At 41.7% G+C, this 25,545-nt stretch overlaps 1 long non-coding RNA gene across 1 annotated transcript in view; it reads left to right on the top strand.

Moving 5' to 3' along the window:
- Positions 1-1,542: 1,542 nt before the first annotated feature.
- The window catches only part of LOC141272159 (uncharacterized), a 43,648-nt gene continuing 19,645 nt past the window's right edge, over positions 1,543-25,545 (top strand). Inside the window, exons 1-2 of the long non-coding RNA XR_012321983.1 lie at positions 1,543-2,038; positions 5,092-5,254. This is a non-coding gene — a long non-coding RNA (uncharacterized lncRNA). The remainder of the gene's footprint in view (positions 2,039-5,091; positions 5,255-25,545) is intronic.

Raw genomic sequence — 25,545 nt, 5'->3', positions numbered from 1 at the left:
GATGCTGCCGCTGGTCTAATTCCTACAAATCAATTTGCACCAACTCTACTGCCATGTAACACAACATTTCCCTACAATGGTTGCTGTAGTGGAAAAATTAGCTAACCAGGGCCTTGATTGGCAAAATCAGATGTTTGCCAGTGATGCCATGTGTGAAAGATCACCTCATTTATAAAAGCTATCCACCCCTGGTTGTGACCAAAATAATTAACCAAAAATGACATGAGATGTGAATCCATCCTAAACGTATAATAACCCATTGTCCACTAGATTTCATGAGATAAAGATCTTCATGGCTGCTTGGTTTCATCAGTAAAAACTGGCGTGCGAGAAAGGCATTATGGAGGATGTTTGACAATGACCTTGCTCTTGGTAAATAAGAGGAGATCTACAAACTGTTCTTTACTGGTCAGCCTTGCGTTATCTATTCTGCCCCAAAGATGAGGTATAATTTAAGTAAAAGAGAGGAACTTTCAATGGGATTTGGGGCTTTTTCTAAGTAGGGTTCAAGAGGGCTATCACAAGAGCCTAGGGTTTTTCCAGGTTTTGCAGTCAAAATTGTCACGTGGAGCTCTATTTGGGGTTAACTGGTGGAAGGTTAACAGAGAAAACAATGCGTTTAGACCATTCTGTGCCCTCAAGAATTGGATACTGGTTGTCCATCTAGAGGTCATGGACAGGTAGGACTTAGAGTGATTGCACTTGCAATTTTCCAAAAGCTTTAATAAGTTTACAAAAAAATTGTGACAAATTTCGTCCTGACTGCCAGAAGCTCAATCCCAGCAGGGTCAATTAATTCCACCCGTTGTTTGACATTGGTAAGAGTTAAGTCCTTGTGCACCTGCATCAGATGAAACCAGATAAATCAAAGCTCTCACTTCAATATAAGAACGAAACCTGCAGCTTAGTTAAAAAAAAAAAAAATTTAATTTACGAATCCACTGGACTGGACATCTGTCATCAGACATCTAATACATGACTACTGAAAAAAAGTAACCCTTTAATTATTCTCCTTGTTTTTCTTCCCTTCCTAGTTGTTATCAGTCTCTTTGAAGACGAGAGGAACGGACAGGTATATGTGTAGGCCCATTGTTCCCCGGGTGCGGGGAGAACATTGATGACCTCTCCCTCTCTCTCTTCTCACGTAATAGTTCCCGTCTCCTTCTTCTACAAAGTCTGGGAATACAACAAGGCCCCGGGAATTTTATGCTTCGTAGCCAAAAAGAGTGCGCCATCCAAAATTAAGAAAAATAAAACACGTCTTGTGAGCACTTGACTGAAGATACTTGGAGAGTAGCTAAGTTATTTTTTTATGGTTTAGGAAAAAAGAAAAGCTGGTAAGATCAGTGGCCTACACAGAGGTGAGAAGGTAGAGAACAATTGTCATGTTGTTTCCGAGCGTCTTGCTCTTATGAATGGAGCTTAAGAAAAGATATCCTTGGCCACTTGTTAATAGCACATATCTTCTCCCAGGTCTCGCTCTATATAATGTTGTCTTATGAAATAGGGGCACTAAGACAAGGCACAATGCACTATATAAGATCTCAAGTCTCTGGCTTCTTCTTCTCACTCTGTGGAAATCTGGATAAGCTGCCACATCGTTCTGAAGGATGGTCAATATATTATCCCAAAGGTCCCTTATCAAGAAATCATCGTACCTCGCAATTTACATTATCAGGGATTTCAGCCAATGTTTATAAAATGCACTCAAAAATTATGGGAATTTTGAAAAGGTTTGGAATTTTTTTTAGGAGAAAATCATCGGCAAAATGTTTTTGCTTTTGGAAGGACCACTTGGGCCAAGGAGACATATTCGATCATTTCAAAGCATGGTCAACTGTTTAATCTGAAACTGGGAAAGCATCACGTAAAAGTAATGTATTCTACCAAGAATTTCACCATGCCATGTTTCTAAAATAAGCTAAAAAATTATTGGAAGTTTTTTGGAAAACTTTTAGTTTTTATTTTGGAATGACAGACAAAGAATCATGTTCAGAGACTTTTTTTTCCGATCTGGACTAATGCGAAGTCGAATCAGGTAAGGTTGGGTCAGATGTGCTAGTAGTGCCCTTCATTATCAAATATATGATTTTCTGAGTTCCTGCAAATGTATTGTTCATCCCTGGGTGTACTAGTATGTAGGAGATATAATACATTTTATAATATTTATGAACTCTCCTGGATTGTGCAGGAATCTCTTGAAAAATTGTCTTTTCTTCAGAATCCTCGGCAGCACATGCAAAATCTGTGTTGCAGTTATCGAACATTTTGAAGAAAGGAGCACTTCTCCTCTGATGATCTCTACTCATACAGATCAGCACAGGAGATCAAAAGATATGGAAACAGATGCTTGTAGTTCTCATGTTACTTCCCAGAAGATAGCTACCAGGGAGCGGAGGTGGCACTGATAATGGGTGTGGTCCTTGGTTGCAATATTAATGGACCAGTATCTGGCTAAGGGCTCATGCACATGACCGACTTTCTTGTACGAGGGTTATCCAAGGTTTTTATGGATAGCACTCATACCTATGATATTCTATGAAGCTGTGCACATGTCCAACTTTTTCCTTGGATCGAGCAGTCTGCAGGGAAAATCAGACATGTCCGATTTTGATTCGAGGGGTCATAGCAAAATCAGCTATGCAAGTGTATGGGTTGGAAAAATTTTAACGTTTTTCTCAGATGGAGAGAAAACGGTCTTGTGACCCTACCCTAATAATAGGGCGCTATGTTGCAAAAATTTCCACATTTCTGTTTTTTTTTTCAGTCAAGATGGGGTGCATTAATGAGAAAAAAAAAGAACTTTTTAGAATTTACCAAATGGCTGCAATGAAACAAAGAGTGAAAAATTTAAAGAGGTCTGAATACTTTCTGTACCCACTGTAAATCAAATACTGATATTCCAGCTACTTCTCTCCATAGAAAGCTGCAGCAGCAGACCTGTAACAATATTGGACTAGGAGCCATGACGCTGCCAGCTATGACACATCGTGATTCAGAAACCCGTCCTGGTTTAACAGGCAGGTGACCGTTAACCACTTATTATCTGCAGGGGCTGAGGCAGGGAAAAGTAAGGCACAATCCGCTGTATAACATCCTGCGGTACGTGATTCATGATGAACCAGTGTAGGATTAATTTGTGGCACTGACACTTATTTTTAGCTTGTTTTTCTCCACTGATGGTTCCTTGGCAAACGTTTAGAGCAACTTTTTTTCAGGTGTTTGTTAAGATTTTACCAACGCACAGCTACTTGCAATTTTGTCTACAATTTTTCACATTAAAAGGCTGAAATAGAAGTAATTCTATACAAGGGAGAGGAATATTTTTTGAATTTCGAAATTGTCGCTTTGCAGCGAATCAATTCTCCGAAAATCTCAAGTACTGCAAAGACTCAATTTGCCCTGAAAATACATGAGTCTCCTAGAACTCTATTGAACATTATTCAAGCTCAATTGCTAAGTTATGAGCTGTGACTTCCTTTCACTATCCAGATTCACCATAAAATGGCTGCTGCATTCCTTTCCTCTGCTTTTGTACAGGCTATGTATGATACTCCCTCCTGATCAGCTGTGCTATGTCATGTGATTTGATAGCAGCAAGGCCATGTGGCAGCACCTACGTAATGTACGCCTTCTGTGGCTCATGCAATCTTCTGCTTTGTGAAGAATGCTGGTGGACATTTTTTTGGTGATTGATAGGAGTCAAATTGCAAATTGTGTGAATTTGCGGTACAAACATTTTTCTACAATTCTACATAAATTTTATTTATATCAAATTGATGGGCTTATCTATTTTGTATACTAATATGTCTACACTCAATGTGTTTTACCCAAAAATTGGGTCCCCTTTAATTGAACAGATTATGCTATGATGATTTATGTCTTGTGTACACCCCAATCTGCTACTTAGAGAAAAAAAATATGTTTGTAAGTCCAAAGGAAAAACAAAAATAATACTCTATCTAGCATTGATTCATAATTTGGCACCCTTGGCCCTCTATCGATCCAAACTAGAGAAAAATGAATTGATTCAATGTAAATCAAAATTCTGTTGAATGTTTAGGAATTTGCTGAATTAAACAAATATGTGATTCACTTTTTTATAATTATTTAAAATTACCATTTTGCATTTTAAAACATGGGGTTATCCAGAGAAGGTTCACATGATCTCAGGCAGCCTTCCTCATAATGCCTTACAGCTATCACATCATATGGTATAGAGAAGCCAATCAAGAGGGACTATCATGGCCTGTATGAAAACAGAGGCAGGGAATGCAGCAGCCATATTGTGGTGAAACTGGATAGTGAGATGATGTCACAGCTTACCCTTAGAGATAGAGAGAAATCCAGAAAAAGACTGAATAAACTGTACAGATAGTGTGTGATAGCACAGCAGAGACTGGGAATAACGTGAGAAAAAAATAATACAGATTTAATAGATATGAAGTGAGGGATAGGAGAGTCACTGTGTCTGTAAGGCAGGGGAGTCACTGTGTTTCTGTGTTTGTGAGGCAGGCCATTGTAATTATAGTGCTGCTGAAATTCAATCACACATACAATACATGTCTTTTTAGGGCAATTGGAGGCTTTAGAGTATTTTTGATTTGTAGCAAATTGATGGGCTGTGAATAGAATTACCTCCAAAATTTGGCAATGCTGGTGTACTGCAATTTCAAAGAATTTGATCATCCCCAGTCCAAACTATACCTTTGAATGTTTATCTGTGGAGGCATATGGAACTTTTTTCTTTCTGATACTAAAACATTTTGATTTACTTAAACACATGCTATAACCTAGAGATACTTTTGTAGAAATTACAGTGCCTCGTGGAGGCACCATACAACAGCCATGAATGCCCATGGGTCCATTATGCAGACTCATAAAAAGCTCTGAGTCTTCTTCAAGGGTCTTTGCACACAACTTTGATTTGTCCATGAGTTCTTCAGCTCTTAGTGTTTGTGCTGTGTTTCTTGCATATATATACCTTTTGGGTGACCAATATAAAGTCCAGAAAAGTTTAATATATGAGGGACTTCTTTCTCAACTATTCAATTCCACATAGTGGTATTTATTTATATTTCTTTTTTACAGTACTGAAAAACATTTCTAGAAACTGCTCGAGAGTGAGCCAAATCAGCTCCTTCTCTGAAGAAGAACCCATAGAAGCTTTGATGCCAGCCCAGCTTTCCTTCCTGTGCTGCTTGTTTTGCCAAGGCTTTGACTTTTTACTTTTGTTCTTATTTATTTAGATAAGGTAAGTTACTGGCACTGGTGCACCAACACACGGAAATCAAGTGAGGTCTTGTCGAAACATTACTCGAAACTAAGGAAATGCTGAAGAAGAGGTTTTCCGGGAACGTGTTAGATGGTTCCCTTAGCTCGGCATATCTAGAAATTAAAAATGGGGTGGTAACAACTTGTGCTTCATGTTTTTCAACATGACCAAATAAAAGTTTATGAATTTTAATACCCTTGGAATTTCCAAGCAACTTGTGGCTGGCATCCAACTTACTTCGCCTTTGAGGAGGCTTGGGCCTTAGATTCAATACCTTCTATTCAATATGTATTCTACTACTAAAGTGTTAGACCTGTACAAGGCTGAATTTTTATTTACAAGCCGATGCCTATTTCCGGCACGCCTTGCCCTATTCAAGCCATGTTCCTACTCTCTGAATTTGCCTTTGGATTCAGGGGCTCAACATGATGCTGTTAGGCTCACCTTGTGAGGAAGATCTACCAAGCCTCAGGTCAGGGTGGGCACATGGACCTGGGCGTCAGCACAGCAGGCTGTGAGGCACATAGTACAAAGAGCACTCAGAAAACCGGCAATGTGAACAACAGACTAACCAGCAATGCCAGACTGTCTGGAAGGAACTGAGGACTTGGATAAAATCAGAGATAAACACAAGTCTGTAGGACACTTTTCTTTAACGTACAGACACAAGGGTGTGTCCAAACGGGCCTTAAAAGTCCTAGGGAGATGATGTCATGGAGGCATGCTGGGCTACTTGTAAAACCCTATGTGGAGCACAGCAGAGAGCAGCAGCCATAAGGGAAGGAGGCAGAGCCCTGTCAAATCGAGACAGGTATGTACTAGATGGCAACGAGCATCTTAGAGAGCACTGTTTTACAAATAGTTTTGTGAGGCTTTGTCAACTCTACCAAGAGCCCGGGAGATCTCATCCTCATTTTGGGAGCCTCCTGAATGTTTAAATACTACATCAGCAATTTTAGAAGGGGAGAATGGGTTTCTGACTACCTGAAAGTCTTTATGTAGGTAAAATGAGCGGAATTGTCAGTCTTGGAAACAAAAGTAAAAATCTTTGGATCTCATAGACCTTTTGTGCAGATACATTATAAATGTCGTGAAATCTTATCCCAGCTGAATAAATTGCTGAAGAAATTGTCTTGACCTATGAGCGACAAATTGCAATGTTGAGTCTCCCCAAGAGAAATATCAATGTTCTTCTTCCACCGTGTCATTATAGAAATGACTAACTGCTTGTTAGCAAAACATTTTCAGTGTTCCAGTCAGTAAGTACATCTCAAACCCGAAAAAACAAGGAAGAAACAACACGACAGCGTTCTGGAAGATCTCAGGAGAAAGTAAATGCTGCTGAGTCTAATTATTGGCAAAGGTTGGATATAAAACGAGCATTTCTACCAACATATTTTTGTAGAATACTAAAAATATTAAAATATATCTGCATTGACAGGTTACTGTCCCGCTCCTGACACAGGTCTGCTGGGTTGAGGTTGGTTTGGCATGAGAGGACAACCACACCCTGAGCAGGATAGGTCCTGAAGGATACTGCAGCATAAATGGAAAACCTTAGCTTACTGATGTTAGTAGAAAATGAAGGACACATTCTCCTCCGAGAAAAATAGAAAAAGAAGTGAGAATATACAATCTGGATTAAAAAAACAAAACAAAACAGAGATAATTTACCATTATGCAAATGGGTAGGCCATTGGTGAAACACTCATATATTGCAAGACCAATCAAACTCATTATCTATTACTTTGGTTTGGGTACTAGTTTCCTGGATAACGTTGGTGTAACCAAGTAAACATGTAGTGGAGCAAGTGGTGGCTATTATCTCTGGAGGTCTCATACTTGTTTAGTTGGATCAGGGTGAATAAGGCCAGCTGTTGGACAATTCTACATGAAAATGGTGTTTCCTTCTAAATGGTACAACTTCTATCAAGGCTGAGGTTGGCCACACATTTTTAATAACTGTTAGTTTAGTTTTTTTGGCAATTATTAACAAACTCTCTATGCACATGCACACTTGTTCCAGCTTAGCGTGCATGCGTTTTCAATAGGGAGAGCGGAGTGAATCTCTGCCAGACACCTTTGGCAGTGACTTATCTCCCTTGTTAACAAACGATCAGGCAAGTTGAAACTAAACATTTTTCTGCCCCCAACATATACCAAAGAAACGTGGGCCAAGCCTACACATTAGATGGTCAGCTGGGATTTTTGAATGCGGGTTTAACCAACTCATAGGGTATGTGCACACTGAGTGTTTTGTGGAGTTGTTGGAGCAGAAACTTAACGGAAACTCTACAAATCCTCCTCAAAAACTCAAAACTTCCAAAAAAACATAGAGTTTCTATTCCAAAAACTCAGCAAAAAGAATCAATGTGAACACACAATAAGAGTATGTACACACAGCATCCAAATGAAGCCGCTTCACAAAAACACCGGCGGTGATTTTCCTGAGGCGGCTTCACCGGTAATGTACTTCACTCTATACTATGAGCATGTCACTTCTGTCAATTGCTCCATGGTTTCCAAAATCTGAAGAGGATAAAAGATGTGAAATAAGATGGAACATGCACACAGCAATGTCGTTTGCACATTGCTGCACATTATGTTTATTTTATGGGGAGCTTATCCGCCATGTGCACATACATACATACATACAAGAACACAAAGAAGTTAGGAAATGGAGAATGTCAGAAAAAAAGTCGAACAACCGAAATGGCGCAAATGAGAGCATAGTAATAGTAAACAATCTTGGCTGAGGACAAAGTAAGCCGAACGTAAGTAAAAGCGGGACACCGGCAGAGTACAGAATCTAAAGTACTGGGCTAGAATTGGGTGTAGATAGTCTTGTCTTCTTAGGGTCTTCTCACTGAGTTTTTTTCGAGGTGATTTTCTAGTCCAAATTTCTTCAGGAAATTCACTTATTTGTGGAGTTTTTGTAGCAGCTTTCACTTCCTGAAGAGATTCCAAAAAGTTTATCACGTGTTTTTGGAAACTTTTTTTTTCCCGAACCATATTTTTTGATTGGACAATACCTAGTCTGGATCTTATTCAGTCAGGAGCCGCTTCAAAAAAGTGCCATGCACTTTCTTTCTTTCCTCCAAGCCTGAAGCTTTGAAAAGACGCTAAAAATCCTGAACATATGAACAGCAAGTAATTTTTTTTGAGTGTTTAGGAGCGCTTTATTTCTAGGGGCTTAAAGAATGGAACTGTTAAAAAAACACACAATGTGAACATTCTCTTAGAGTGGTTGGGCTATCCTATGTAATGGTTTGGAGATGTGCATGGGCCACATGGTTTCTCCAGAAGAAGTTTCTCCAGAAGCCCAACTTCTTCTTAATCCTATACATTGGGATTCTGCATGAGTTGAGGGTTAATACTCCAAGTCCTGCTCTGTTTTGGGTAAGTGAGATTAAGATAAGAACATACACATGTTGACAGTGCATAAATCCAATCGGAAAATTGGCTTTGCCATCCACTTGGGTCAACAGTAAACACATTTAGGTAAACAGGGTCTAAGCTGCACTTGGAAATGGAACTTCCTTCGTTTGCATGGCAGAAAGTAATGCGGCTGCTCGTCTCTTAACATAAGATTTATGATGACATTGCACAGTTTCAAGAGGATTAATGAGATTACAGAGCAAATATTGATAAGGCATATACCACCAGTCTTATATATACGCTTCTACAAATGAAAGGACATATAGCAGCAGAACACTTAGCTGAGGAATAAGTCTAGAACTAAAACTCAACAGGTCTGGATTGTAGGGTGGACAATGGGGTCAATTACCTCCACCATCTTGTCACCTGCCATGTTTTTCGGTTCCAAACTTATCGCACTAAAATGATGCAAAATTTGTGCTAAATTTTTGGACATAGATTAAATCACTCCAGAGGGGGTTGGAGGGGAAGGGGTATTTGTACAAAAATGTTGCAACATTTTTAAAACTTGCAATTGACGAATCAGTCAAAAACATCTGGAAACCCCAAACTTCACCCACGATGGAGAAGAAACAAAAATACTATAGACAAATAGAAAGGGCAAATGTTTTGTTTGTACACATATTGGTTCTTTTAGGCAGGTCTTGTGGTAGTTTTATATGTGCATTGTATGTACTATTATTTGCCACAATGGGGTGGTATTCTTGAGCCACTAAATGACACTGTTATTTGGGTAGTATGGTTCTACATCTTGAGTCACATCACTGACTGCATTATTTTAGACATAGGTTTTATTAGAGCACTATATAGAAAAGGAGAATGTTTTGTATGTGCACTGTTTGGTGCCATTATATAGGCACTATATTAGTTGTATGAGTGCACTACATGACACTATTATTTGGGAAATATTATGTCCCTAAATGTTTTGTCATAGCACTGACTATATTATTTTAGACATATTATACTTATAAAATTAGATGACTATATGGGCACTGCTATGTGTATGCATGGTTTGGTGCCATTATGTAGGTACTGTGTGGTAGTTTATCATCTGCACTGTATTTTATTTACCACTATGGGGTAGTATTCTTAAGGAGCCATATGATACTTTTATTTAAAAGGGTTGTCCAGGTTTGGGATGAAAGTCTGCGGTCACTCTATGTGGACTTCTGAATCCTTTCCCCTCATAGAGAGACTGCAGGCTTTCACCCTTTAAGTAGCATTATGACTATGCATTTTTTGTCGTCTGACTGATTGTAATATTTTAGGTACTGTAAAGTCATTATTAGAGAACTATAGGAAAGGGAAATATTTTGTATGTGCACAGTTTGGCACTATTATATAGGTAATATGGTAGTTTTATGTGTACACTGTGTGATACTATTATTTGGGTAATTTTTTGACCCTGCATCATAATTTTTGGACCCTTTTTGTCATAGCACCAACTGTATTATTTTAGACATGATATAGTGGTACTATTAAAGCACTATATAAGAGTGGGCACTGCTATGTATGTAGATATTATGGTGGTTTTATGTTGGCACTGTACGTTCCATTATTTACCAGTATGTGGTGGCATTGCTGAGGCACTGTTTGAGTAGTATTATTGCCCTGCATCTTGTGCCATATTACTGACTATATGAATGTATCATTTCTATAGTGCCATTATTAGAGAACTATGTACAAAAAGGGAATATTTTGTGTGGACACAGTTTGATGATATTATGTAGGTTCTGTTATACACATTACATTGTATAACCTTATTATTTGGGTAATATTATGTTGCTTGAATACTTTGCCATAGCACTGACTGTATTATTTCAAACATTCTATTGTACTACTATTAGAACACTACATAGAAATGAGCACTGCCATGTGTGTGCACTGTTTGGTGCTTCTATGTACAGTAGGTACTAAGGTATGTTTTATGTGTGCACTATGTGATCTTATTATTTATGTAATGTTATGGCCTTACATCTTTTGTCACAGCACTAACTGTATTATTTTTAGACATTGTATTTGGGTACTATTAGAGCACTCTATAGAATGAGCATTGCCATGTGTGTGCACTGTTTGGTGCTACTATGTAGGTACTTGGGTGCTTTTTATATGATCACTATATGATGCTATTATTTAGATAATGTTATCGCTTTAGATCTTTTGTCACAGCACCAACGGTATTATTTTTAGACATTCTGTTGTAGTACTATTAGGGTACTGTATGGAAATGAGTACTGCTATGTATGTGCACTGTCTGGGGCTATTATGTAGGTATCGTGGTAATTTAACATGTGCACTTGCCAGTATGGAGCGGTATTATTTAGGCACAATGGGACACTATTATTTGGATAATATTATTGTCCTGTATCCTGACAGCATCATTTTATATATTGTATAGCGGTATTATAAGCGTACTGTATAGAAAAAGGGAATGTTTTGGTGACATTACATAGGTACTGTAACATGTTATATGTGTGCACTGTATGACCCTATTATTTGGGTAATAATATTTCCATGACATCTTTTGTTATAGCAGTGACTATATTACTTTACACATTATACTGTAGCACTATATAGAAATGGGCACTGCTGTGTGTGTACTGTTTGGGGCTATTATGTAGATACTGTGGTGGCTTTATAAAGGCACTGTATGTACTATTATTTACCAGTATGAGGTGGTATTACAGAAGCGCTGAATAAGTAGCATTATTGCCCTGCATCTTATGCCATATTACTCACTATATTATTTTATAAATTGTATAGTGGTACTGTATTTTTAGAGCGCTGTATAGAAAATGGGAATATTTTGTATGTGCACAGTTTGGTGCTTTTATGTGGGCTCTGCATCTTTTTTCATAGAACTAACTATTCGGGTGGGGTCACGCGACCGTTTTATCCACATCTGGAAAAAAAGCAGTTTCTCCATCTTCTCCATTCTTTCATCCGAGTGCGGTCCAATGCTTTTCACGGACCCATAGACTTGCTTTGTCGATTTTGATCTGACACTGGGATCACTCGGTCTGAGGAAAAGATCAGACATGTGCTTCTGCCACTTAGAAAATCATAGGTATGAGTGCTATCCGTGAAAACCGCAGATTGGTCGTGTGCACGAGTCCTATTATTTTAGACATTAAATAGTGGTACTATTAATGAGCACTATATAGAAATGGGCACTGCTCTGTGTGTACGTTTTGGAGCTTTTATGTAGACACTTTGGTTGTTTTTTTATGTGCGCTCAATGTTTTATATTAACTGATACAATATTAAAGTCCAGAAAAATGTTCTTTAGTGGAACGGAGTAAATATTTGATGCAAGCAGCCCATCTTATCCACCTTGTGAAAGGGGCAATCTGTGATCCGTTGGGCAAAAAAAACCATCGACCTTGGCACAAATATCTCTCTTTCTGCTCTCTGAAACTTTCCCCTGGAACTCCGAACATTTCTATGAACTTCCGGGAGAAGTCCATGTACGGTGTTTAGCTCCAGACACTAACTGTCCGGTAAGAACCCCAAACTTTTAACTTCAGGTTCGCTCATCTATAGTGAGGAGCATTTTTTCGGGTTCAAAAAGTGTTTTTTTTTAACTTTTAGGGTACAATTAGATGGCAACCTTAGTAAAGTTAACCTCTGGGTATCCCACATTTGTACATGCCAGGTGTCCAGGTTGTCTTAGCGAGACACACGGAAGAATAGTTTACTGTTTACCGTTTTCTTGTCATCGCCCCATTGTTCTCGTACTTTTAGTAGTTTTGGCAAGGACTCGGCTCTGTACAACAATCAGTCATGATGCTCATCTCTCAGCTAATAACAGCTCTACCTTCCAGTGAACCACGACTCTACATAAACACTTAACGGCTCTCTGATATTTGACGTGGGCGACCGCGGAATAATCATCACCATCCAGATATGACTTGTCAAAATGGCTTCTTCTTTGGTTGTGAGTGTAATATGGAAACACAAGAAGAATCAGACGAATAATAATACAGATAAAATTGTTTTTTTTTACATTTTCCTATGTATGTGATGCAAAACATTTGACAAAGGGGTGAAAAAACACAATTTTTACTTCTTCATTTATCTGCTTCTAAACTCTTCTTGTCGTCTCTATGAACATTCACCAACAGGTTTACCAGTAGATCCTAATCTACTCTGGGTGAACAAATGACTGCAGGATCAGACTACACACAGGGCTTGTTTGTAGTCTGTAACCATGGAGACACATAGGTCTGCATAGGAGCTGTGTATTCAAAATAGTATAAGATTTTGGATCAAAATAACTTGCAATTAATTCTAATCCAAGCTCAGAAATCCTTAAACGACTCAGAAATTTACTGGTAAAGGTTGGATCCGTAGGAGCAGCAGATGGCATAGGTGCGGCAGGGTGATCCAGTGGGAACAATGGTGGTTGCTGTGGTAGAGCGGCAGCAGAACTGGAACCACTGGAAACGATCAAGCAGAGTTGAAGCAGCAGCAACAGGCACAGCACAGTTGTAATTCACAGAGGAGCAGGGTGGATACAGTGGTGAGGAATCAGTGTAATATAACTCAGGTGCGCAGGATGCGATATAGTCAATTTGACTCAGCAATGTAGAGCTGAGTTTGCAGCAAGTTCGATATTGCAGAGCTACCACAGTGATATAGAAGAGTTCACTCAGTGATGTTGCCAAACTGTGTTTACAGCTGAGTCTAATTGCGCAGAGCTACCACAACTGCAGAGCTGACTTTGCAGCTGAGTCTAATAATGCAGAGCTACCACAACTGCAGAGCTGACTTTGCAGCTGAGTCTAATATTGCAGAGCTACCACAGTGATATAGGAGAGTTGATTTATTGATGTTGTAGAGCTGAGTATGCAGCTGAGTCTAATATTGCAGAGCTACCGTTGTGATTTAGAAGAGCTGACTCAGTGATGTTTTAGAGCTGAGTTTGCAGCTGAGTTTAATATTGCAGAGCTACCTGTCACGGGTGTGTCGCCACGAAGATCGTCACGATTACACAGCCTGACTTCTCGCAGCTGACTTTTTGGTGCTTTGTGTTTTTCGGCAGTGAGGGAGTTAATTCTCTCTCTCTCTTTGCTAGACGAGGTCCAGCCTCGCCCAGCTGCAATCAATGCTGCTGTAGTGAGACTCCTTCAAATGCCTGCTGGTCTGTTAGGGAAGTGTCGGTGAAAGCATTTCATGCAGACTAACAGAGCGGATCGTGGTATTTGGAGTTTCAGAGATAAGTGTATTCGGAGAGTTTTTTCCCTTCCTCGCTTTATCATTTATCTCCTTTCCCGTTGGTGTTCCCTCTGTTGTAGTTGTGTAGTTTTTGTATGCAAGGTGGTTTTGGTTTTTCCCTTGTACTGTCTCGTTCGTCTAAGTACTGTGTGTGGGCATATTATTACTTGTCCCCTTTTGTTGTGATCGGGGTCCTTCTCAGGACTAGATTACTTAGGTGCAGGGATCCTCAGGAGGTAGGGGTTACGCTGGTGGCCTGGACCTCTGTACCTTTAACAGTACCTCCAGGTTGAGGGATTAGTCAGGGCCCCAGCTTAGGGTCAGCTTAGGCCCCCTACCTCCAGTATACAGAGACAGCGTGACATTTTCACCGACCACTTAGTTTTTCTCCAGCTACCATGGATCCAGTAGCCGGTCTAGCTCGGCAGTTGCAGAGTTTGTCCATGGAGCTGGCGGACGTTAGGTCCAAGGTTTTGTATCCTCAGGAGCAAGCCGGACCAGAACCTAAAGTAGCTCTCCCTGACAGGTTCACTGGGGGGCGGGACAAGTTTTTTGTTTTCCGGGAGGCATGCAAGTTGTACTTTCGGCTGCGGCCTCGGTCATCGGGGAGTGAAGAACAAAGGGTGGGAATTGTCATCTCGCTCCTACAAGGGGACCCACAATCTTGGGTGTTCTCTCTTCCCCCGGGCTCCCCGGCTCTCCAGTCAGTGGATAGGTTTTTCGCTGCTCTGGGACTCGTATATGATGACCCAGATCGGATCTCCCTTGCTGAGTCTAAGTTACGTAGGATTCAGCAGGGAGATCGTCCGGCGGAGGAATTCTGTTCGGAGTTCCGTAGGTGGGCCACGGACACCCAGTGGAATGACCCGGCTCTTAGGAGCCAGTTTTGTCAAGGTTTATCCGACAAATTACAGGATGTGTTGGCACAGTATGACTCTCCCGCGTCACTGGAAGCCGCTATGGCCCTTGCTATTCGCGTTGACAGACGGCTTCGGGAGAGGTGCGGGATAACTCTACCCCCTGTGATGACTCCACCTCCTACAAGGTCCCCTCATATGGTGGTTCCCCTGGTCAGTCCAGAGGAGCCTATGCAATTAGGAGGGACATCATTTCGGGGGAGGGGACCGGTGGTGCGCCATAAGACAGGAAGGTGTTTCTTCTGCGGGAGAAAGGGACAGTTTATTGGGGGGTGTCCATCCCGTCCCTTGCAGAGTGAAGAGTCGTCGGAAAACTGTTGATCCCAGGTTGTGTGGTGGACGGCAATCTGGGAGTAGGTATTTCGTCCCTAGGTTCGTCTCAGTTTCTCGTACCGGCGGAGGTGGTGGTGGGTACGAGAACTGAGAGGATATCTGTTCTTCTGGATAGTGGGGCCGGGGCTAATCTGGTTGATGCTCGGTTTGCCCGGGTTCAAGGTATGCGATTGAGTGAGTTGGCTAAACCCATCCCCATATTCTCGATCGATGCCAGGCCTCTCGGTCAGGGAAGTTTTTTGCAAGCTGTGCATGACGTAAAACTTCAAGTGGGGGCGATACATAAAGAACTGTTGTCTTGCTACGTGTTGGAGGGTCTTCCCACTCCTATAGTGTTGGGCCTTCCTTGGTTAACTAAGCATAACCCGGTTATTAATTGGCAAACCAGAGAGATAAGCCAATGGAGTAAATTCTGTAATAAAAACTGCATGAACACGGTCATCGGTGCGGTTACTCCTTGGGTCTTACCTCCATTTCTGGCGGACTTTGAGGATGTATTCTCGGAGAAAGGGTGTCAGGAACTACCTCCTCATCGCGAGTATGACTGTTCTGTAAAACTGCTCCCTGAGGCCAAGTTACCTAAAGCTAGGTTGTATAACCTTTCTGGTCCTGAGAGGCAGGCCATGAAGGATTATATTTCAGAAAGTCTGGCTAAGGGGCATATTAGACCTTCATCTTCACCGGTGGCTGTGGGGTTCTTCTTTGTTAAGAAGAAAGATGGAGGCCTACGCCCTTGCCTGGATTTCCGTGAACTTAATCGGATTACGGTCCGAGATCCGTATCCGCTCCCACTTATTCCCGATCTCTTTAATCAGATCGTGGGCGCCAAATGGTTCTCTAAGTTGGATCTCAGGAGGGCGTACAATCTGATTAGGATGAAGGAGGGGGATGAGTGGAAGACGGCGTTTAACACTCCGGAGGGGCATTATGAGAACCTTGTCATGCCATTCGGTCTGACTAATGCCCCGGCGGTGTTCCAACACTTTGTTAATGACATTTTTCGCCGCCTGGTGGGACAGTTTGTTGTCATATATCTGGATGATATCTTAATTTACTCGCCGGATCTGGTGTCTCATCAGGAGCACGTTAGGCAGGTGTTACAGATCTTGCGGGATAATAAACTGTATGCCAAATGGGAAAAGTGTGTGTTCGCCGTACAGGAACTCCAGTTTTTAGGCTTCCTGGTTTCAGCGTCCGGTTTTCGTATGGACCCTGGGAAAGTGCGGGCAGTTCTTGAGTGGGATCGGCCAGAGAATCTTAAGGCACTACAACGTTTCCTGGGGTTTGCTAATTATTACCGGAAGTTCATTCGTAATTTCTCGTCCATGGTTAAGCCTCTCACAGACATGACTAAAAAGGGGACGGATTTTTCTAGGTGGTCTGACAAGGCTTGTCAAGCATTCTCCTCCTTGAAAAAATGTTTTGCCTCGGCACCCATACTCATTCAACCTGATGCATCACAGCCATTCATTGTAGAGGTAGACGCTTCCGAGGTAGGGGTGGGAGCAGTATTGTCACAAGGTTCGTCCCCTGGTAAGTGGCATCCGTGCGCCTTTTTCTCTAAAAAATTGTCGTCCGCTGAGAGGAATTACGATGTCGGCAATAGGGAACTCTTGGCCATTAAGTTAGCTTTTGAGGAGTGGCGCCATTTTTTGGAGGGGGCAGTCCATCCGGTCACCGTCATCACCGATCACAAGAACCTGCTATATCTGGAGTCCGCGAAACGTCTGAATCCCAGACAAGCTAGGTGGTCATTGTTTTTTACCAGGTTTAATTTTGTCATTACATATCGTCCTGGGTCAAAAAATGTAAAGGCGGATGCCTTATCTCGTAGTTTCCCTGGGGCCGGGAATACGGACGACCCGATTCCTATCCTTCAGGAGGGGGTGGTGGTTTCGGCAGTATGCTCTGAGCTGGAGGAGGAGGTATTGGAGGCTCAGGGGGACGCCCCTGTTGGACCTCCGGGGAGACTGTTTGTTCCAGATCAGTTGCGACAAAAGGTGATCGAGGCACACCATAACTCAGTTTTTGCAGGACACCCGGGGAGTAAAGCAACTGTGGATCTCCTCTCGCGTCGGTTTTGGTGGCCTAACTTACATAAGGAGGTGGTAACTTTTGTCGCGTCCTGTGGGGTTTGTGCGCGCTCTAAGACCTCACATACCCGTCCGTCTGGGGCCCTCTTACCTTTGAAGATCCCGGAGCGTCCTTGGACTCATCTGTCTATGGACTTTATTACGGACCTCCCTCCGTCTTCGGGTAAAACGGTCATACTCGTTGTAGTGGACAGGTTCAGCAAGATGGCACATTTTATCGCTCTTCCTGCTCTCCCTAATGCTAAAACTCTTGCGCAGGTGTTCATTGGGGAGATTGTGAGGCTTCACGGGGTACCCACCGAGGTGGTGTCTGATCGGGGGTCTCAGTTTGTGTCCAAGTTCTGGAAGGCGTTTTGTGCACGGCGGGGGATGCATTTGTCGTTCTCATCGGCTTTTCATCCTCAGACCAATGGTCAGACGGAACGAATGAACCAGAGCTTGGAGACATATCTCCGGTGTTTTGTGTCAGAGAACCAGGAGGACTGGGCTTCTTTCTTACCTCTGGCAGAGTTTGCTCTTAATAATAGGCGGAGCAAGTCCACTGGTAAGTCCCCGTTTTTTGGGGCATATGGTTTTCACCCCCAGTTTTGTACTTTCAGTAGGGGGGGCTCTTCGGGGGTTCCTGAGGAGGAACGATTTTCCTCATCACTCGCTTCAGTATGGAGAGGGGTACTGAAGAATCTGAATACTATGGGGAACCGATACAAACGTATGGCTGATAGGAGGAGAGTGTCTGGTCCGGACCTAAGTGTGAACGATCGGGTATGGTTGTCTACCAGGAATATAAAACTTAAGGTTCCCTCCTGGAAACTGGGTCCCAGGTTCATCGGGCCGTACAGAATCAGTTCTATAATTAATCCGGTGGGATTCCGTCTTGACCTCCCCCCTACGTTTAAAATTCACAACGTGTTCCACAGATCGTTGCTTAAGAGGTATGTGGCGCCGGTGGTACCGTCACCTTTACCTCCGCCTCCAGTGGTGGTCAATGGTAACTTGGAGTTCCAGGTATCGAGGGTCATCGATTCACGCTTTAATCGCCGGTCCCTTCAGTACCTGGTTCATTGGAAAGGGTATGGTCCTGAGGAGAGGATGTGGGTTCCTGCGTCGGATATTAACGCAGACCGATTAGTTCGGGCCTTCCACACGACTCACCCGGATAAACCTGGCCCTGAGGGTCCGGAGGCCCCTCGTAGAAGGGGGGGTACTGTCACGGGTGTGTCGCCACGAAGATCGTCACGATTACACAGCCTGACTTCTCGCAGCTGACTTTTTGGTGCTTTGTGTTTTTCGGCAGTGAGGGAGTTAATTCTCTCTCTCTCTGTGCTAGACGAGGTCCAGCCTCGCCCAGCTGCAATCAATGCTGCTGTAGTGAGACTCCTTCAAATGCCTGCTGGTCTGTTAGGGAAGTGTCGGTGAAAGCATTTCATGCAGACTAACAGAGCGGATCGTGGTATTTGGAGTTTCAGAGATAAGTGTATTCGGAGAGTTTTTTCCCTTCCTCGCTTTATCATTTATCTCCTTTCCCGTTGGTGTTCCCTCTGTTGTAGTTGTGTAGTTTTTGTATGCAAGGTGGTTTTGGTTTTTCCCTTGTACTGTCTCGTTCGTCTAAGTACTGTGTGTGGGCATATTATTACTTGTCCCCTTTTGTTGTGATCGGGGTCCTTCTCAGGACTAGATTACTTAGGTGCAGGGATCCTCAGGAGGTAGGGGTTACGCTGGCGGCCTGGACCTCTGTACCTTTAACAGTACCTCCAGGTTGAGGGATTAGTCAGGGCCCCAGCTTAGGGTCAGCTTAGGCCCCCTACCTCCAGTATACAGAGACAGCGTGACACTACCACAGTGATATAGAAGAGTTGATTTATTGATGTTGCAAAGCTGAATTTGTAGCTGAGTCTTATATTGCAGAGTTACTGCTTTGATATAGAAGAGTTGACTCAGTGATGTTGCAGAGCTGAGTTTGCAGCAGAGTCTAATATTGCAGAGCTACCCCAGTGATACAGAAGAGTTGATTTATTGATGTTTCAGAGCTGAGTTTGCAGCTGAGTCTAATATTGCAGAACTACGGCTGTGATATAGAAGAGTTGACTCAGTGATGTTGCAGAACTGAGTTTGCAGCTGAGTCTAATATTGCAGCACTACCACAGTGTTACAGAAGAGTGGAATTAGCGCTGTTGCAGAGCTGAGTTTGCAGCAGAGTACAAAAACAAATGATGGTGATGAACTCCATATAACGTTGTAGACACTAGTAACCTGAAATTAGAGGTGGTGTCCTCCATCCTGAGCCAGATTTAGTGCCCTGGAGGTTAACATCATGGCAGTGGACCTGGCCTTCAGGGACCCAGCAGTTGGACCTGGTTTAGAGATCAAGAGATGAGTAACAACATGACTTCAGGATCAGACTGCAGACAGGGTTAGATTGTAGTGTGTGACCATGGAGATGCATAGATTTGAGCGGTACACATACATTTGCAGGTTATTATTTTTTTGGATTAAAAAAAATCTGTTACAAAAGTATGCACTTCCAATGTTAATTGATGGTACATTTATTCAGATTGGACACAGCTCTGGAGTGGGCAATAACTGGCATTTCATGCATTTCTTGGAGAGACCCTGACTGTGTCCACTGAAACGTTTAGTTCTGGAAATTTGCCAGTTTATGAATATTGACTGAATTCTCGGCATAGTTTCCGTTCTTCAGTTCTGGACATTCTGTGAACTATGTAACTATTTATTGTATTTGTGCACTAAACAAGATAAAAGATCTAAAATCCTGTGTTTGTACAGCAGCAAATGTAGCAATTCTTTCATTTCTGCAGAAAAAGTCCTAGAATGAGAAACATATTATATTATATAGATGTGCAAGAGGACAGGCCACGTGATTTTAGGATTAATCTTTTCTTCAATGACGCCAGAACAACCAGAAAAGCCCCCACTGATGTGACTTTAATCTTCTCAAATAAGGGTGCAATAACACGTGACCCATTAGAAGGCGCTAGTTAAAAGGCGTATTTGCATTTCAGATCCACCTAATGGACCCACAACTAATTTGAGTATGGGGGACCCATAGCCCCATCTCGGGGTGGCTCTCTCTGTTTACTTCTAAAGGAGGTACAAGAATAGTTGCTACTGTTTAAGTTTGTTCTTGGACAGAGCAGGATGGAGTCAAAAGTTGATAAATGTACAGGACTGGGGTATCAGATCGAATGCTTGACCAGGTTGAAAGAAAATATAGCTACAACTCGACAAATCATACATAGTGATCCACTACCAAATATCCACTGCCTATTGTGTAGTTTATGGCAAGACAACTACTCTGCACTATAGTTGCGTTTCCGAAAGAATGGGGAATGCCTGTTCTTATGGTCGGTCACCCTATAGAATTTCCAAGTTTTTGCTTATGTCCTCTACATTAATGGCAGTCCTCCTGAGATAATGTATGAGACTTCATCACTGAAGTCAAGTTCGAAGGGGTCCGGATCATCTCAAACTTACTCTGAGCATGTGTAGTGCAAACACATCCAGTCTCCTTCATAAGAAAGGTGGAGTAACTACTATGGAGGTATCGTGGGCAGACCTTAAGCGAGCTGAGATACCAGCACTATGCTGTGCGTGTGGGAAATGGCTCTAATTAGATGAAGTGGACATGGACTGGAAGTTCAGTTTGTAAGTAAACTAGCATGGACTTGCTGAATGGGGATGGTCAGAAATTGGACAAAATAATAAAAAAGGTATTTGAGGTTTTTTTTGCAGGATATATAAAAAATATATGTATATATATATATATATATATATATATATATATATATATATATATATATATATATATACAGTTATATGAAAAAGTTTGGGCACCCCTATTAATCTTAAGCTTATTGTTTTATAAAAATTGGTGTTTTTGCAACAGCTATTTCAGTTTGATATATGTAATAACTGTTGGACACAGTAATGTTTCTGCCTTGAAATGAGGTTTATTGTACTAACAGAAAATGTGCAATCTGCATTCAAACAAAATTTGACAGGTGCATAAGTATGGGCACCTCACCAGAAAAGTGACATTAATATTTAGTAGATCCTCCTTTTGCAAAAATAACAGCCTCTTGTCGCTTCCTGTAGCTTTTAACACTAGAACTACTGATGGAGTCATTTTGACTCCTTTCGTTTTTTATTTCTCTTCTGTGACTACATTTTTCAGAATTCCGGCTTGAAACTCGGTGACTTTTCCTCAAATATGATGTGAAAAAAGATTTTGTGAGAATAAATAATTTTGGTGAAAAATTTGCGCGTTTTTTTCAAAATTTACCAAGAACTACTGAAGGGAGTCATTTTGACTCCCTACTATATTTTGAGGTCCTTTTGTCACTAAATGTTGCTATAAAGTTTTGTGCATAATTTTTTCACTCTGTCTTATTTACCCTGATGTTCATATAGATGTAGTTCAATTTACATGTCAACTTTTCACATTTTCCTTGTGTTTTACCTGCTTGTATTACTGTGTAATGCTGAACAAAATAGCTTGTTTACTCTAGGCTCTTATCTTATGCTAATGAAGGGTGGTGTTTTTCTAAGGTCCTAGCAGGAGACAGTATTCTGGATAGTAACTTTACTTTCAGTTCAGCTGAAGAGACAAAGAGAACAGACGCAGACATACGAGCTCTGAAGACTCATACAGGTATGAATTGTTATGAAATAGTTTAGCTGTCTGTCAACTGATTCAGCCCACCTACTTTTGAAGGTGGCAGAACAGTTATTATTTCTTTTAGTTTTCATTTCATTTCTATTTTTCAGCAGGGAACTATATAGAATTATGGAATACCGGAGGATGAATCGGAATCCGAATTGCAGGAACATGTATTTGATTCTGACAGTGATGAAGATTTCATTCCTCAGAACATATCAAGTGAATCTGAAGACTCAGAAGGAACAAATCCAGAAGGTAAGTAGTTATGTGTATTTATTTGTTCTTCCACACACTGAGTTAGGGCCTGTGCACACTAGCAGAATTCTGGCTGAATAGCCATCTGGATATTCTTGCCGCAATACAGGCCATACCTGCCCGCTCATGCCTGAAGCTCCGCTCCGAACCCCGGGCTGGAGCCGCTGTCAGGGACAGAGCAGCGCTTGCTTACGCGTGAGCACGGCTCCGTCCCAGACAGCGGCTCCAGCCCGGGGTTCGGAGCGGAGCTTCAGGTATGAAACTCCGCTCTGTACCTGAGCGGGCAGGTACGGGCCGGATTGTGGTGAGAATATCCGGTCGGATATTCCGCCGCTAATCCAGCCAGTGTGCACGGACCCTTACAAAACAAAAATTCTAAATATTCATCAACTTTTTTACAGATATTCCAAGCACATCAACTGGGGATCGGGCTCATGCAGTTATGTTGCCTCGTGACCATCCTCCTGGTCGTGGACAGAAAAAATCAGCAAAACGTCCCAGAAATGAAAGAACAACAGATAACGATGGCGGCGAAGGTAATGCAACAACAAACACCAGAGAAGGCGAATCTGAAGGAATACTAGTTTCAGCGGATGGTATTCAATGGAAACCTGTTGAAATTGGAGAACACTTGCCTGGTAGGCGTGACAGCCAAAATATTCTTCGAGAAGCACCTGGCCCTACAGGATACGCCAGAAGAAATATCATTATCGATAGTCCTTTGAGCGCATGGCGTTTATTTTTTGATTCATATATATTGACACATATAAAGAACTGTACGCTTGCAGAAGCATGCAGGAACAATAATTTACAGTTTACTCTATCTGATGAGGAGCTAGATGCATTCATTGCGATATTCTATGCTCGTGGAATATCTGGCACGAACCGTCACTCGATTAGCAGTATTTGGTGTAATGACTGGGTAATACCGTTTTGCAAAGCGACAATGTCTAGGGACCGCTTTGTTGAAATTATGAGGTTTCTCAGATTTGATGAGAAATCTACTCGATCGGAGAGACTGCAAACGGACAAGTTTGCTCTATTTTCTACTGTGTGGGACAGGTTTATTGAAAATTGTATTGCGTGTTACAAACCTGGCCCATACATAACGGTGGATGAGCAACTTTTCCCAAGCAAAACTAGGTGTCCATTCACGCAGTACATGCCTTCCAAACCAGATAAATATGGCCACAAATATTGGCTAGCTGTTGATAAGAGGAGCAAATATCTGGCAAATGGCTTCCCTTATCTAGGCAAAGATGACACACGCCGTGCTGAGGACCGTTTAGCTGACCATGTGGTAATGAAGTTATTGGACCCGTTTTTGAAAAAAGGTCGCAATGTTACAACCGATAATTATTTTACTTCAGTAAAATTAGCTAAACAGCTAAAAAGCAAAGGAACAACCATCGTGGGAACACTGAACAAGATAAGGCGAGAAGTGCCTAAAGAAATAAAATCCATGAAAGAGGAATTGAAATGAAATGAAGACAATTTTACACTTACAGTATATCAAGGAAAGCCCAACAAAAATGTTGTCATTTTGAGTTCCGTCCATCCAGATGTTGTTGTTGCGTCTGATTCCGCTAAAAAAACTCCAGAAACGGTAAAGTTTTACAATGAAACAAAATATGGAGTAGATGTAGTGGATCAGATGGCACGAAAATATACCACACGAACATGCACAAGGAGATGGCCTGTTCATGCATTTGAAAATGCCTTAGACTTTGCGGGTATAAATGCATGGATAATATTCAAGGAGATTACCCACCAAAAAATGTCACGCAAGGCATTTTTGCAAACGCTTGCGAGAGAGTTGAGTGGTCCTTATGTCACAGATAGGGAAAAGGGTTCCACGTCCCAAGTTTCTACATGCTCAGAAGTGATGGTTCAAACAAAATTTTGCCAGATCAAAGAAAAGTGCAAGAAAAATAGATCTGTCGGAAATTGTAAGACTTGTGGTAAGTCTTTGTGTGGGCAATGTACTGCCATAAATCAAAGGCAATGCCTAAAATGCGAAACACCAAATGTTTAGAAGGTGAATTCTGCGCCATATTTTCATTTTTATGCTCCTCCACCTACATTTTCTCTGCTTTTTGTTCTTCAGTTGTTGTTTATATGTGCGCACTTGAATAAAAAAAAATGTTTGAAAAACGTCTATTATAATTATTGTTATTTTCTGTAGAAAAATAAGAAAAGCAGAAAAAAAACAATCAAAAGCATTACTGTTGGATCTCACAATAATAATACATTACAAAAAATATAATTATTAATAAATAACCACAAATGAAACTCTAAAAATAAACGAAAACAAGCAAGGAGTCAAAATGACTCCTTTCAGTAGTTCTAGGCGGGGTCACGAGTCCAGTAGTCCTAGTGTTAATGATTTCCTGGATCCTGGATGAAGGTATTTTTGACCATTCCTCTTTACAAAACAATTCCAGTTCAGTTAAGTTTGATGGTCGCCGAGCATGGACAGCCCTCTTCAAATGATCCCACAGATGTTCAATGATATTCAGGTATGGGGACTGGGATGGCCATTCCAGAACATTGTAATTGTTCCTCTGCATGAATGCCTGAGTAGATTTGGAGCGCTGTTTTGGATCATTGTCTTGCTGAAAGATCCATCATCTGCGTAACTTCAACTTTGTCACTGATTCTTGAACATTATTGTCAAGAATCTGCTGACACTGAGTGGAATCCATGCGTCCCTCAACTTTAACAAGATTCCCGCTGCCGGCATTGGCCACACAGCCCCAAAGCAGGATGGAACCTCCACCAAATTTTACTGTGGGTAGCAAGTGTTTTTCTTGGAATGCTGTGTTTTTTTGCCGCCATGCATAACGCCTTTTTGTATGACCAAACAACTCAATCTTGGTTTCATCAGTCCACAGGACCTTCTTCCAAAATGAAATTGGCTTCTCCAAATGTGCTTTTGCATACCTCAGCCGACTCTGTTTGTGGCGTGCTTGCAGAAACGGCTTCTTTCGCATCACTCTCCCATACATCTTCTCCTTGTGCAAAGTGCGTTGTATAGTTGACCGATGCACAGTGACACCATCTGCAGAAAGTTGATGCTGCAGCTCTCTGGAGGTGGTCTGAGGATTGTCCTTGACTGATCTCACCATTCTTCTTCTCTGCCTTTCTGATGTTTTTCTTGGCCTGCCACTTCTGGCCTTAACAAGAACTGTCCCTGTGTTCTTCCATTTCCTTACTATGTTCCTCACAGTGGAAACTGACAGGTTAAATCTCTGAGACAGCTTTTTGTATCCTTCCTCTGAACAACTATGTTGAATAATCTTTGTTTTCAGATCATTTGACAGTTGTTTTGAGGAGCCC

Source organism: Phyllobates terribilis, unplaced genomic scaffold, assembly GCF_046119375.1.
Source record: "Phyllobates terribilis strain yellow unplaced genomic scaffold, ASM4611937v1 Scaffold_5__5_contigs__length_657084704, whole genome shotgun sequence".
Lineage (NCBI taxonomy): Eukaryota > Metazoa > Chordata > Amphibia > Anura > Dendrobatidae > Phyllobates > Phyllobates terribilis.
The sequence above is the reverse complement of the archived record's forward strand: the minus strand, read 5'-3'. Positions and strand labels throughout refer to the sequence as shown.